Raw genomic sequence first — 15,876 nt, forward strand, 5'->3', positions numbered from 1 at the left:
ATCTACAGATCTGTTATAAAAGCACAGAGAAACCCAGATCTACCAAATCACTGATGTCAACTAAATCCAAGATTTCAAATCTTAGATCTAAGCTCTAGTCGCCCTCATCACAACTAATTGTGTCCAATTGAAACTCCTTGGTTGCTCTCTCTGTCACTGTATGCGATCGACTGTGTTTGCAGGGTCACTCTCAAGAGATCTTCATGCGAGCGATTGTGGCACTGAACGGCTAAAACCCAAATTCTCTCCCTTACCATTGTTGTGTAATCGATTGAGATGGCAGGGTCACTCCTTTATTGATGTTGTGTGAGTGATTGAGATAGCAAGGTTGCTCCCAAATCTACCCTGTGCAAGCAGCCGGGGACCAGAACCTTCTGATCTCCCTCTGAACCCAGAGCCGCTCTCATTGAACTGTCTCTGAGTGACCAGAGAGCCAAATTCACTCTCTTTCCTACTATGTGCCTGTGAATGAGGACGAAAAACTTCTATTCTGTGCCAACGACCAAGATCTAGAAAATCCAAACTCAAAGCGAACCTTTTGCCTATGATTTCAGACTCTGTGAGAACTCCTTTTGATGTAATTATGCGAGACAAGAAAAAATAAAAAAGGAGAGGAAAGCTTGATGTGTTGAAATGAACTTGAGGTTTATTCCTTTTATAGGCTTTCCTAAGGGTTAACTTGGGGTTAAGATTGACCCAAGCAGTTACCCCTATGGTTATGGCCAACCCATTCCATAATGTATGTATGAATAAAATAATTCAAAACTTAACTTTTGTTTAACCAAATTAGGTGATCTTTAGGTCGATTTTGGTCCTCTCAAAAAGAGGAATTCAATGCAGGAATCATCTTAGTCATATGAGTTGTTCAATGTGGAATTTGAACCTATTTGCAAAAACTAACAGGTTTGGGAAGGTGCTCCTGGATAATCACCCACCTTCTCCACTAGGAGAGCTTGAAGAAGAGAAGGAAGAGAGTACCCCTAAAGCCAATGCACCTCCTTACCCTGAAAGGTTGGTCCACCCTTACAAACACACCCTATAAGAGGTTGAACTTCTGGGGGAATTTAAGAACTTGTGTGTCAAAATAACCTTTCTCTAGGCCATCAAAGATGTCCCTATTTAGTACTTGGATCCTGGTAGCCTAGTAGTGGATGTGCACATCGATGGAATTATGGTCCCTAATACCTTGATTGACCTTGGGGCTGCAATCAATGTGATGACAAAGGAAACCATGCTCAACCTCAACCTCAAAGGGGCCTTGAGAAATACCACTACAGTACTATAGTTTGAAAATATATTCACAATAGCTCTTGAGGGAGTTATTGAGGATGTAAAGGTATCCATTGAATATTGGGAGTACCCCACTGATTTCCTTGTCCTCCATCCCAAAACCAAGTTTAATGGCTATCCTCTCATCCTAGGAAGACCTTGGTTGGCCACTGTTGATGCCTACATTAGTTGTAGGGTTGGGAACATGACCATCAAGAATGGGCATCTATCAAAACAACTTGTGTTGTATCCTCCTGCTCAACCTTCTATTGAGCATGACTTGCCCTTGTGGTTAGAGGATGAGGAAGAGGAAGAATTTTATCAGACATCCCTCTACCTAGTCTGCACATTGTATATTGTTATAAGGGGGAGGGGGGGGAACATGATGTAGATTACCTTATTGACCATATCTTATAGAATCAACCTCCCATTTCCATGTCAATTGATGAACTGATAAAGGAACCTGAGAGTAATCCTTGGAATGATTTGTGCTACGTTTAATTTGGCCTAGAACATGCTAAGGTTGTGGAGATTAGCCCATCTAGAACTCTAGAGATCAACCCCTCTCTCTCAACCAAGTAGGAAGAAAAATTATGCAGTGTGTTGAGGCAAAACCTGGATGCTTTTACTTGGAACTATAAGGATATGAAGGGTTTGCATTCCTCAATCTGAACTCATTGTATCTACATCAAATAGGGATGCAATCTTATGCACCAAACCCATAGAAGGATGAACACATATCTTAAGGACATTGTCAAAGAGGAATTATAGAAGCTACTATATGCAGGGTTCATATACCCCATTTCAGATAGTGAGTGGGTGTCCCATCTCATTTTAGTCCCCAATAAAAATGGCAACGAGGGGATCTATGTTAACTACCGAGAGCTTAGAAAGGATACAAAGAAGGACCACTTCCCTTAGCCCTTCATTGACAAAGTCCTAGATGGCCTTGCAGGGAAGATATTCTTCTCCTCCTAGATGTATTTAGTGGGTACAACCAAATACAAATCATCCCTGAAGACCAACATAATACCACATTCACATGTCCTTGGGGTACCTTTGCCTATAGGGTCCTTCCATTCAGTCTATGCAATGCCCATGCTACCTTCTAGAGGGAAGTTCAAGGTATTTTTTCTATCTTTGTTCATGACACTGTTGAGATATACGTGGATGACTTAACTCCTTATGGATGTAACTTCCAGGAAGCTCTTTATAATATGTGAAAAGTCTTAAATAAATGCATTTAAATGAACCATTTATTGAGTCCTGAGAAATGTGACTTTTGTTTGAATGTAGGGACTGTCCTTGGCCATTCCACATCCAAGAAAGGGATGCAGTTTGACCCCAACACAATTGCCATCACTAAAAGGGTCCTTATTGGTCAAAAGAAAAGAGATGTTAGGAGCTTCCTTGGATTGGATGGGTATTATATAAGGTTTATTAAAGACTTCAGTAAATTGGCTTCACCCTTGTTTGGTCTACTAGCTAAAGATTTAGACTTGTATTGGACAAACAACTATCAGGAGGCCTTTGAAGTGCTAAAATATAAGCTGACCTCTGCACCTATCCTTAGAGGTCCCAACAGGGCATTAATTTTCCATATAAACATAGATGCATTAGATAAAGCTATAGGTGCATCCTTAAGACAAGTGGAAGACAAATTGCCTTATGCTATCTATTTCATCATAAGGAACCTTTCTAAAGTTGAGCTAAATTATACAGTCATTGGAAAGGAACTCCTAGCCGTGGTACACCATTTGAACAAGTTTAGGCATTACATCACTGGTTATCAAACTTTTGTCCACACTGATCATGCAGCCATTAAGTATTTAGTGAATAAACTTGATGTCAATGAAAGGCTAATTAGATGGTTGTTGTTATTGCAAAACTTTGATTTGACTATTATTAACAATTGAGGAAAAGAGAATGTGGTTGTATATTTCTTTTCAAGACTAACTTTTCCTACAGAGAAGGAAGAAATGGTAGATGATCAGCTCCCAGATGAACACCTCTTTTCCATCTCGGTGCTCTCTCCTTGGTTTGTTGATATAGCCAACTACTTGGTTTTTGGGAGGTTCCCTCCTAATCTATCCTCCAAGGAGAAAAGAAAGATTTTTAGGAAAAGTGCTCCATTCAATTGGATCGGGGGAAATATTTTCAAGTTGGGGCCATATCAGATCTTGAGGAGATGTGTGAGGGAAGAGGAGGTTTTTGACATCCTCTCAGGATGTCATGATGGACCCTGTGGAGGCCATTTTTCTACTAAGAGAACGACCTTCAAGGTTCTACAAGCAGGTTACTACGAGCCCAATCTACACCAAGATGCAAGAAGATGCCCCATCAGGTGTGGTCAGTGCCAAAGGATGGGTAAGCCCACACCTAAGGATGAAATTCCCTTACAACCTCAAGTGACTCTAGATTCATTTGAGAAATGGGGCATGGATGTCATTGGGCCCATTGATCCCCCATCAAGATAGAAGAAGTATATCATTGTGTGCACTGAGTACCTGACTAAATGGGTTGAAACAAAGGAAGTTAAAGTAGAAACTGAGCAAAGGGTGGTTGAGTTTCTGAGAGAGAACATCTTCTACAAGTTTGATTTTCCAAGAGAATTGATCATTGATCAAGGGACATGATTCACCTCAAATCTGATCAAAGACCTCATGAAGTGGCACCATATCAAGATAGGACATCCACTGCCTATCACCCTCAAGAAAATGGGCAAGTGGAGGTCACAATTAGGGCATTGAAGAACATTCTGAACAAGGTTGTTAGCAGCAGTAGAAAGGATTGGGTGGACAGGCTTGTAGAAGCCACTTAGGCCTACAATACCACTTGGATGAGCACCACTAGATTTCCTCCATTTGAATTAGTCTATGGGAAGAAGGCCCTTTTTCCCATTGAATTTGAGTACAATACCTTAAGGATGGCAGCTCAATTATACTTAGACCTCGTTGCAACACAACAAGAGAGGCTTCTGCAACTCAATGGTTTACATGAATTTAGGCTGCAAGTTGTCCTGCACAATAAGGTAACCCAGTTACAAAGGAAGATTTTGTATGACAAACACATTAGGGAGGGGACTTTTCAAGAAGGTGATTGGGCTCTACTGTATGATTCCATATTCAAGGATTTTAAAGGAAAATTAATGACAAGATGGTTGGTTCCTTATTTGGTGGAAATATGTCATGAGAATGGGTATGTCAAAATCAGAGCAATTGATAAGGAAGTTATTACCTTGCTTGTTAATGGTTACAGGTTGAAGTTGTACAAAATATCTCTATCCAAAGAAGATTTTATTAGTTAAATTAGAAAGGAGTTGAATGTGATTTGGAGGCTCACAACCCTCAGTACACCAAGCTTTTGAAAAAAGAAAAAAGAATGAAAAATAATGGGCCTAGATGAAAACCTCCATGAGGCATCTGAGGCCAACCCTTGGGTTGAAAACCTCTGTGAGGCAACCCAAAAGAAAAAAACAATAGAGAAAAAAAATACCCAGGTGAAAACCTCCTCTGAAGCACCTAGGGAAGACATGCAGTTTGAAAATCTCTCCAGAGGCATTCTGGATGTCTCAAAAACAAAACAAAAAAATATAAAAAGGAAAAGAGAGAAAAGAAAAAAAACATGAGTCCTTACATCAATTCTGCTAACATTTATTTTTGCAGGACTCTAGATAGTCAAAGGGACAGTGGTTATAGAATAGAGTACACATCCCATTTCTCTATTTTTCCTAGCTATCCACTACATTCTCATCCTCATTCATCCACCTCCCTACCTCTCTCCATCATCTAGCAAACAACTGAACCATATTTTTCCTCCTTCTTTCACTGCTACAGGAGAAACCTGAAATGCTACAAGAGGGATACCCACTTGGAAAAGGGGAAAAAAAGTCATTTCCTTCCTTGGGAAATGTTGAGATAGGTCCACTCATATTCCTTCACCCCTTATCCACTTTATTTAGCCAAATTCATCCTTAAGAATATGCTTCTGCATGTATAAAAAAAAACAGAAAAAAGACGCTGCCTTCGCCTTTTCTTTTTCACCATTTTCACCACCTTCTAAAGATTTTGTTCTTGTCCCTATACCCAATATAATTTTTCCTAATCCATGAATGCAATATGCCATCATGAGGAGGAACTAAGTGACTTCTATGGGAAGGAAATTAGTTGTGTAGCAGCTTGCACAATGACAACAAGACCATAGACCAAAATTCTTGTAGCTCTAGAATGAATATTTGGCCACCCTAACTCATCAAGAGGCCATCCCTGAGGTCTATAGAAGTCACACCATTCCTTAGGAGTATTTTTAAGGTCATTAATACACTCCAACAACAGCAATTCGAACAATGGAAAGAGGCCTGCATGGAAGACAGATTTCATCAATCGACTACATAATTATGTTGTGAAGACCTGTGAATAAGCAAACAAAGAAAGTAAACACCTCTATGAGTCATTTGATTGATCATCATCAGCAGCAGCTTGCATGCACCTCCAAAAATTAGACATCATAGGTAGGCTCAGTTATGACACCCCCACCTCTTCCCTATGCACATCATGGTAAAAAAATGTGTTGAATGACCAAGAATCGATTTTTTATGGGCTAGAGGTGGCCAGTAAATTCAGACACCTTCGATTAGTAAACTACAGCTCACTCAGCCAAACATGCGATGTGGAAATGTCAAACTAATGGGGTGATACTTACAAGGAGTGGGGACAATAGATGAAAGAGGAAATACGTGTAAGAGCCAAGTCACCAAAGTGATCCCAGCCATTACCACAAAAGGGAATAAAAATAAAAACCCTGATTCCATTTGTACAATTGCTCATTCTAGGAAAAAATTTGGAGAGACCAACCAAGGTACCAAAGGACGTGCTAGATGCTACTATATTCTTCCTTTAGTGCCACTGAATTGCCACAGGTTGAGTTTGTAGGTGCTACAGGAGTGGATGTCACTACTATAGAAGGACTTGAAGTGCTACAGGAGCACAGAAGAGAAGCTATAGGGATGAATTAAGGGAGAAAAGGAGCCAAAATAACCAAACATTTTCCTCAAGCCCTCATGCACATAATAGAGTCATCTTGAAAAGGATAAGAGGCCTCCTCCCTCTCCCATTTTCATACAATTACATGAAGAAAAAATATTGTATACGAGCATCTTGTAGAAAACCCTTGTGCAAGTGATTTCCCTCGAATATTTATCACATAAGAAGGCAAGATAGGAGGAGAAAAAAATATTTTCCCATAGTCAAGAGTATCATCCTTCTCCTCCTCTGAAAAAGACTAGCCACTACCTTTGCAATCGAGACTGCTCAGGGAAAAATATTGAAAAATTCCCTCATATGACCTAGAAAAGGAGAAGTAGGAACAATGGGAGGAGGTTTCAACCGAAGAGAACTGACAGACACCAAAATAATCCATTGACATCCCCCTGTTATGGAAATTTTTATGAAACATCAGTGGATGGTATTGTTTGAGAAATTAAAGAGGTATTATGATCAGGTAACCCATCAATTTTCCATGGCCCTCAATTCTCGGGGAGAAAATAGTGTCACTGTTGTTGTTAGAGGACTCGCAATCCATTTGAGCATAGAGCTTATAAGAAGAGTAACCAACATACCCTTAGGAGATGGATCAAGGAGGATAAGGAAATAGGTGTTACAGCCAAGAAAAACGTCTTCCTCCATAGAGAGAAGCCTATGGAAGACAAAAATGGAGTAATAAGAGAGAGCCTCCCTTACCCTTGGGATGAATTGGCCTTTCACATCCAAAAATAAAAATTCTATGAGGGGAGGTTAAGAATTGTGTATGGTTATCAATTTAGGCTACTCTATGAGTTAATATTCCATACAAAGTTACCAATTCCAAACATACTTAGTGTCCCGCATTTCCTCTTACAATCCATCATTAAAATGAGCCAGAAAGTGAGGGAAGAGAAGCATTAGCACATTACCCACCATGGCCTCATCAAGCTCATTTTCACAGATTCCTTAAGCCACCTAAGGAACCTTGTGTTTTGGACTGACTTTGTGGACATGGACATGAAGGCCTTCATTGAAACACAAGCCCTTACCTCCACACAGCAAGAGGAAACACCAACATCTAGTACAGGGGGTAGGGGAGGAAAGGAAGAAGAAAAGGAGAAAGAATAAATAGAGTAAAAAGAGGGAGGGAAACAAAGAGAAGAAAAGGAGAACCTTGAGGTGCCCTCCAAACCTCAAAGGACGGAAGGACAAGGGAAACAAATAAACCTCTCACCAAGAAACACAAAACAAGAGGTGGTTTCTACATTGGCCACACTTGGAATACTTATCAAACCCAAGAGAAAGCAGCCCAGGCAAGGCCCCTTTTACATTAAAACAAGAAAAAGCACCAAGATAAGGCAAGGAAAGCCTCAACCTCCTTCAAAATTCCATATCACCATTGATGAATCAGCTAGCAAAAGAGAAAAACTGGGACCTAATGAAGGGAAAATTGAGGAGGTTACTTCACCTAAAGACAAGGGTAAACAACCTTCACCGCCCAAAGGGAGGCCCACCACCAGAGAATTGACCTCTAAGAGGCTCAAAGAACAAGTTTCCTTATTACAAGAGAAAATAAAGGATCTATAGACAAAAACAAGGTTGTTATAGGAGAAATAGGGGTTGCTACAAGAGAAACAGAGGCTGCTATAGGAGAAATGGGGGTTGCTACAAGAGCAACAGGAGATGCTACAAGAAGGGAAAGCCACACCAAAAGGAAGGGAAGAAGGTCCTCAAGAACTCCAGGAGCCTGATCCACAAGCTAACATTGAATCCTACTAAAAATTTGTTGAAGAAGGTAGGGTTATACCTAAGAAATTTTCAATATCACTCTTCTTTGAGTTGGAAAAGGAAAGAGCTAGAACTCATAGATGGATGCAAATTGAAAAATACAAGAAGGTGGAAAATGTTGGCCTTATGGAGGAGATAGTGAATGAAATGAGATAGGAATTGAATAACTTAAGGCTAATGGAGTCAGTCGTGAGGGAGAAGCTACAGACATAAAATGGAAGGCTAAGAGAGAAGTTGCAAGAAAAAAAGGTACAACTTGCCACTCTGGCAAGTTTATCCATGGAATCTATACAATGCAAGAAACCATCCAAATCATATGTAATATTTCTCAAGGAGTAATGGCTACAATTCCATATAAATACATTAGTACAGTATGGCACTCTATTTTTTCAAGACTATAGAAAATTTATTGACTTTTGCAAAAAGGAAAGTATTGAGGATAGAGCCAAACTAGTTGAGTTCTACATGCATAATATGATCCTCAGAGACATGAAATTTTGGGACCCCAACTCAAGACTGGGAGACATGCAACTAATGGCACTAACCTCTTGGTTGACCCATGAATATGCAAGAGATGAAGAAGTAAGGAGGGTGATGAAAAGAGAAGAGAAGGAGCCTTTATACATCATATCCAAATTAGTGAGCCCCAAGGTTGTCATCAGCAATCACAAACTCATCTCCACTGATCCTGAATTGGCACCTCGGTATATGGAAACCCAAGAAAAATTATTCTCCATTTTGAAGACACCTTTATGATTTTAAGAACAGAAATATTGCAGGATTGACGAAGAAGATGGCATGCTCTGCCTAACAGTTTGCAAATCTAATAGTATCACTCTCCAAAAAGGCTAAGAAATGCCTTGGCGAGAACCCCACTCTACAAAAGAATAATGCAAAGGTTGAAGATCAAGTGGATAGGACTCAAACTCATTCCTCGCTTACTATTGGGACTACAGGAGAGAAGAGACTAGGGAGAAGAACAAAAGGAGTGGACAGACATGGAAGAAAGTACGGGATTCTATCCACAGGAAGGCACACAATTTGAGATGTCTTGGGATGTCAGAGAGGCCCCCAGGGCCATGAATGAAGTTCAAATTAGTGACTGAGTTGCTGAGAGGGTGAGTAACACCTTTAGCACAGGGTTAATGATTTGTCCCATCAATAGGTATATTTTGAGGCCCATTGTGTTATCCTCCATCCCCTAAAACTCTCATTTTCTCACATTAATTTGCATTTTTTTACCATAATATGATTAGTAGGAAGACTCAAAGGTTCTTTTTGTATTTCATGGCCTAATGTGATTAATATGCGAGAAAAAGACAAATTTTTGGAGATACTTACTATGCAGGGGCTGATTGGAGACATCTAGAGAGAATATAGGGGGCTTGTCCACTGCATTAAATCCCCAACTCGACTTGACATCAAACATTCCTCACCAACAGCTCAAATTCACTAGCAGCCGAGGAACTCAAGTGCATGTGAAGATCCTAGGGAACCAAATCCACCAATCTCGAGATTTTAGAGAGAATCACTCATCTTTTCAAGGGAGGTGTTTGACATTTGGGATTGTCTTTTCACAATCTGCAACCTTTTTCACAAAACAGGGCACCACAATGGATAGAAAGATTGGAAAACATTTTGAGATCCCTCCTGCAAGCTTACAGAGTTTTATTGACCTGTCTATTATTCCACTGTTGCCTGTATATGACCGCATCTTTGTTCCGATTGCAAGAAACTTGACAGGGAATGAACGAGGTATAACTCTTCTGCAAAGGATAGTGGACTCATAGATATGCCCAAGGCAACAATTCCATTGAGCATTTCCCTGCTGCTTCCACAATATATATTATTTGGCATAGCTGATGTATTTACGATGGTAGGAATGCAGGAGTACTTTTATGATCAGATGCCAGACTCTATGAAATCCCTGGGTATAGCTGTGTATTTGAGTGTTTTAGGAATTGGTAGTTTCCTGAGTAGCATACTTATTTCAGTTATTGAGAAGCTAAAGATGAGAAACAGAGGTACGCTGGAATTTAACAATAGAGAGAGTGAAATTTCTGCATCCACAGATAACACACTCAAGTTGTGGGATCTTACAAAAGCCAATCTTTCTGGGTTATCCAATAATGTTTGTACTCTGACCTATACTGATCATACCAATGAGAAGAACTTTGTGGAGTTTTCGGTCATGGATGGATATGTTGCATGTGGTTCAGAGATCAATTCTGTTTTTGCCTACTACAAATCTCTGCCTATGCCTATGGGATCACATAGATTTGGATTTGAAGACCCTGTATCTAGTCAAGAAATGGAAGATGATAGTAGTCAATTTGTTTCAAGTGTATGCTGGAGAGGGAAATCAGAAATAATGGTGACTGCAAATTCCACTGGCAATATTCAGTTGATAAAGATTTTGGGTTGAAGCTGTGTTTTGGAATTACACAGCAGTTTCGTAGCGCGCTACGAAACTGCTGTAGATGCAGTTTTATAAGAAAACAATGAATTTGTTGATGAGGTCAGCGAATTTTGAAAGGAATGCCTCGAGGACAGGAGGGAGATCATACAAGGCTATCATAGCAATTCAAACAGTGACAGGTGTAAATTTTGAAGAAAAAGTGAAATATTTTGGTTTTTTACTAAAGTTTTCCTAAAGGCACTTTATGACCGAATTACTAGGGTTCTGGTAGGGTTACCGGAATGTTTGGTTGGTACACCTGTTCAGCTCACAAAGTGTCCAGATCATAAGGCATATTGGATTATGCGTGGTTATTAAAGGAATTAAATGGCTTGGAGCATAGTCATTAGTGCATAAGGACTAATGGGAGGCAGAGACCGTGAAAATAGGGCACAGATCTTCATCAACTGATGAGTCATCCACACAACAAGTATCCGAAGCTGCTCGTTCAGTGAATGTTTCTCCAGCATGTATTGGCTATTACTGAAATGATACAGGTGTCAAAGTTCAAGAAAGCATCAATGCACACGAGGAGAAAGACTTAGAGTTTCAATGGGAATGGGACTCTATGTTTTCACAGCGCAATACCTTTGTAATTAATTAGTTTGTTTAGATATGGATAAGGCAGTTAATGATAGGATTTCGAGCTCCCCTCATGCTGGAGGAGGAGTCTCAAGTAGTTGTTTTTTTTGTTTTCCTATATATAGAAATGACTCTGATGTAAAAAAGGTTGGAGATTTTATACAAAAACAGAGTTTATTTGGGCCAATGGAAAGACTTATTACAGTAATAGTAAAATAGTGGTTGTTTCTTCTCAAGATTCTCAATGGATTATTTTGTTCAAATATGATGGTGGTTTATTCTCTTAATGTTCTTTTACAGCCTTGCTATAGCATAATCACTCAGAATTCATTTTTAATGCTCTGACTTCCTGTATGTTTGGCAAGCTGTGGTTTATGTGAAATATGTTTGAACATCTGATGCAAAGAGCCTTGACTTCCATGAAATGACTGTGATTTTGTTTACTAAATGTGTGAGACTCCATAGCCCAATGAAGACCAATTTGATATGTGTCCAACCAGCTTTGTTTTCATGAATGTGTGAAGAGTTAGCCATCTGTTGTTGTGAATGATTTTTATCAAAAGTTTGTGAGAGAGCCCTCTCTGACTAAGGAGGCTAATCCTTAGTCTAAAGTCTGGTTGAAAGAGTTACATGAAATCTTGCTTGGTTGCAGCCCTTAGTACTGATTTTGTGATAACACCCAGATCGGTGACAGCCCAAGAATAGCTTTCACCTCTTCAACGTCTTGGACTGTGCATAGTCGCCAATTATGGGTTGTTTTGCATTCGTAGTCTAATTCATCTTCAACTGTGGCTTTGTCAAGAAACTTAAACTGATCAGTAGGCAAATACCGTCTTCTCGACCCAAACTTCAAACCTTCTCTTTCTGCAGCGGCAGCTACTTTCATTTCTTCTTGGAAAGGAGGAGAAACATTCCACTTATGAAACGTTGCAACAAAGACATGGACAATTCGAGTGAGAGGACTACCAATGGGCAGTTTATGTCGGTAAAATCTTGTCCCACACAAGAAGATAAACAGTGCTATCACCATAGTCACGGCGGGAATGCCAAATCCCAGACCCCATCCAACATTGTCCTGAATATACAAGAGTACAGTGACTCCTAGAAGAGTACCAAAGCAAATACCCCAATACCAATAGTTGAAGAATGAACTTTTATACTTTTTCTCTACCGGATCGCCGTCTTCAAATTGATCTGCACCAAATGCTTGTAGACAGGGTTTGTGGCCTCCTTGCCCCAAAGCAACCAAGTAGATTGAGAAGAAGAAAATCCCAGAGCGATGCAAACTCCTCACAGAGGCCGATAAAGTGACCAAAATTAAACCCAGCAAATAGATGACAAAAGACGCAGCAATGGTCCAATATCGACCAGAATATGTATCTGCTACAAAAGCTCCAACGAAAGGAAGCATGGACGCCACACCTGACCAGGCGTTCACATTCTTTGCAGCAGTAGCAGTGCTTTCATTCAGAACATCTGTAAGGTAAGTAACCATGTTGGAAAGAATGCCTGCATAGGCTAGCCTTTCTGCTGTCTCCACTCCAATTATGAAAAGTGATGCTTTCCATCGGCCAGTATGAGCTCTCCTAACAGAGCGTCCACGGAGATCAACTGATCCATCTCCAACAATACCAGTGAATGAAGATGAGAGATCCTCTTCCATTGCTGTTTGCTCAGATAGTTGCTGTTGATCCCTTTTCCGGCAAAGAAAAACAAATGTCAACCAGGTGTCTATGTTCTCTGTCGGTGGAGGAACTAATGCACGAACAGCTGGTAATGTTTATTAAATCTTTAACATTTCAAAGCTCATCACTGACACGTACACGATCCCACAACAATGTAAACCTTGATATCTTCAATCTTATCTGAAAGATCTGACATTAGACCTTTAAGCAGATCAACCTCATCCACAGCAGTTATAGCCCGTGTACAATAGGCATGATAGGATTTGGGCCTCCACTGAAAACTCGAACAAATCCCCAATTTCGTAGCACGCTACGAAATCACCTAAACAGGTAGCGCTGCGAAACTGCTAAAAAGAATTCATGCGCTGCGAAAACGCCCTGTCTTTAAGCTAGGCTAAAAATTTTTTACAACAGACTTTTCAGTGATAACAGGAGGTACCCTCAACTACTTTTTGTATAAATAAACAAGCCTAAAGGCTCATTAAGGTTCGAAATTTTGTTGGAGATAGGAGTATCTACTAATAGCATAGTGCTTGATATTGTTATTTTCATATTTCATATGATGTATGTGACTCTCATTTTCTGTCAATGAAAATTTTATTGTTGGCTTGCGTCTGAGTTAACATTGGAGGGTTGAAACCCTTGGGTTTGGTCCCAACCCGGAGACTTTAGTCCTTCTCCTATATTATCTCCTTGTTCTTGTTCAAGTCGTTGCATTTCTTTCTTTGTTTAACTAGGATATATATTACAAAAATTGTAGTCGCAACTGACCACTATCTCTCTTGTGGGAAGGGTGGTTGGAAGATCTACAACAACAAGCCAAAAACATGTGTTTATGATTTCTTGGAAAAATGTTAACTTTTGGATTGAAACTCTGTTGCATTCTTGGTTTATACCACTTATAAGTTAATAGTATTGATTTGGCATTTAGAGTAGGTATATGTTAGAGTAGAGCTTAAAGAAACAAAATTCACCTCATCCTTTCCACTTTGATTCATGTTGCTGCAGTATTTATCATTTAATGCATGTACTTTATTAGTCTGCAAAGATTTTTGTTGACTTACAGGGGTTTTCCCACTCATCCACATCCACTCAGGTCATCCCACCTTCCTCCTGGACACCTCATACTACTCTCAAAATTTGTCACCAAGATCACCCTTACGAGGCCAATGAAGGACACTACGGACATGAACTTGTGTGAAAGATAAGCCTCGGAGGGGTACTAAGATTGGAAAAAGGGATCCCACACCCTTCATTCACCTCCATCCACCTTCCTCCACCTTCATGACACCATCCTTTCCCTCAAAAATCACTCGGACCCCCTCTTGTAGTAAAACAGGGCTTCTTGTAGCACTTCTTGTAGCAATATTGTAGCATTGCTAAAATCCCGCCATATTTGCTCTAAAATTTGACTCTTGAATTTTGAAGTTGAATAATGTCCCTCGGGCTTTAATTTCATGATTAAGGAAGATTCCAAGACCACTCCAACCCCATCTTTTCCCCACTACAGTTACAGGATAGCAAGTAAAAATAGTCTTAGTGTTTTTTAATTCCATATTTGTTTTGAAGATTGAATTCCTCCTTTTCAAGCAAGTTGCAATTAGATAAATGATTCATGCAAGCAGGCTATTGATTTTATGGTGTGCAAGTAGGTTGTCATGGTTTACTTCTGCAACTAGACTAGTTCATTCCTTTCGTGCAATTACAAGTAGCCTTTACATTTAATGAATGGTATTTTCATTTATGTAGTTAGAATCATGTTCATTTCCTTACAATCGTGATATTATTTCATAAGAAATGATCTATGTAGTTAACTGAAGGAGTGAGCTCTGAATACCTTAATTTGATCTAATGATTGAGGGTGACATGAGTAGAACTTAACCTATGGTGCATATAGCATTGTCACCTCAAAGTTTATATGAACCCCAGGTTGATAATTTAAGTTGAGAGCCTTGGGAGTTGCAACATCCTTGACGCAATACCAAGGCTGATCAATCATTTTGGAAATCATATGTATTTGCAAGCATAGGAACATTGTTCGTTGTGTTACCTTTCTTTATGTATTTGCATGCACCAAAAGTAATAGTTGAAGGGCTATTTTTTTTATAAAGTTTATTTAATTCATGTGCACGAAGATCATAACCGATGTGTTAGTTTCCTTTAAAGGAATTTCTGGATAGTTGTAGTTATTTGTGTTGAAAGAATGTGTGCTTATGCGAGGGGAATAATATGTTGAGAATTATATTTTACAAAGCAATGGAACTCATAAAATATTGCAGAAATATAAACACATAAAACGCATAAAACAAGAGAGACACAGATATACGTGGTTCACCCAGTTTGGGCTACATCCACGAAGAAACAGATAGTTCTTCTTTTTATATTATCTAGCAAATTGAAGAGATACAACCTACAGCAAATCCGCTGTAATTCCCTCTTTGCTCTCAATCTCCTCTCTCTTCCAAATTCAGAATACAGATATGCATAAACGCAATACAATTCCCTCATATATAGCGAGGGGTTGCCTTCTAGGGCAAAAATCCCTAAATTAAACATAACTTCTATCGTCAAATCTCCGCTTAATGAATGGCCCAGATTGACTACGAGATTACAACATTTTACAAGGCAATTTTACATCTATTCTTAGCTTCAGGGGCACTGCCCCCGATCCCCCCGCCAAGGGGGGCTCCCAAAGGTCACAGCTGCCCCCCCTAGACCCCCCCTGCAGTGAATATTTTACGGGCGGCGTTGTCACCCCATTACGAACTGGGGTCCAATGCAGCGATACCTTTGAATACAGAAGATAATCAGGCTCCACACCTAATAATCTCCCACCTGGAGACTAATTATAGCAACTCCACCGTTGCTTCATTTGTTGGATAATGACTCCACTTTGGACTTGGTTGTTTCTCATTTTATTCATCATACTTGAAGACCAATTGAAACTGAGAAAATTCTCAGTTTCTCCCTGGTTACAACTTTTGTTAACATATCTGCAGGATTCTAGCTAGTGTGTATCTTTTCCAGCTTCAACCGTCCATCTTCCAACGCTGACTGTATGAAATGGTACTTG

At 39.7% G+C, this 15,876-nt stretch overlaps 2 pseudogenes; one reads left to right on the forward strand and one right to left on the reverse strand.

Moving 5' to 3' along the window:
* Window positions 1-9,951: 9,951 nt before the first annotated feature.
* Window positions 9,952-10,503, forward strand: LOC149179264 (protein SUPPRESSOR OF PHYA-105 1 pseudogene; annotated as a pseudogene).
* Window positions 10,504-11,773: 1,270 nt separating this feature from the next.
* On the reverse strand, window positions 11,774-12,781 carry LOC149179265 (protein NRT1/ PTR FAMILY 8.1 pseudogene; annotated as a pseudogene).
* Between the last annotated feature and the right edge of the window lie 3,095 nt (window positions 12,782-15,876).

Source organism: Pinus tabuliformis, chromosome 4_1, assembly GCF_031772625.1.
Source record: "Pinus tabuliformis cultivar Carrire ecotype Pingquan chromosome 4_1, CPIR1, whole genome shotgun sequence".
NCBI classification, from domain to species: Eukaryota; Viridiplantae; Streptophyta; class Pinopsida; order Pinales; family Pinaceae; genus Pinus; species Pinus tabuliformis.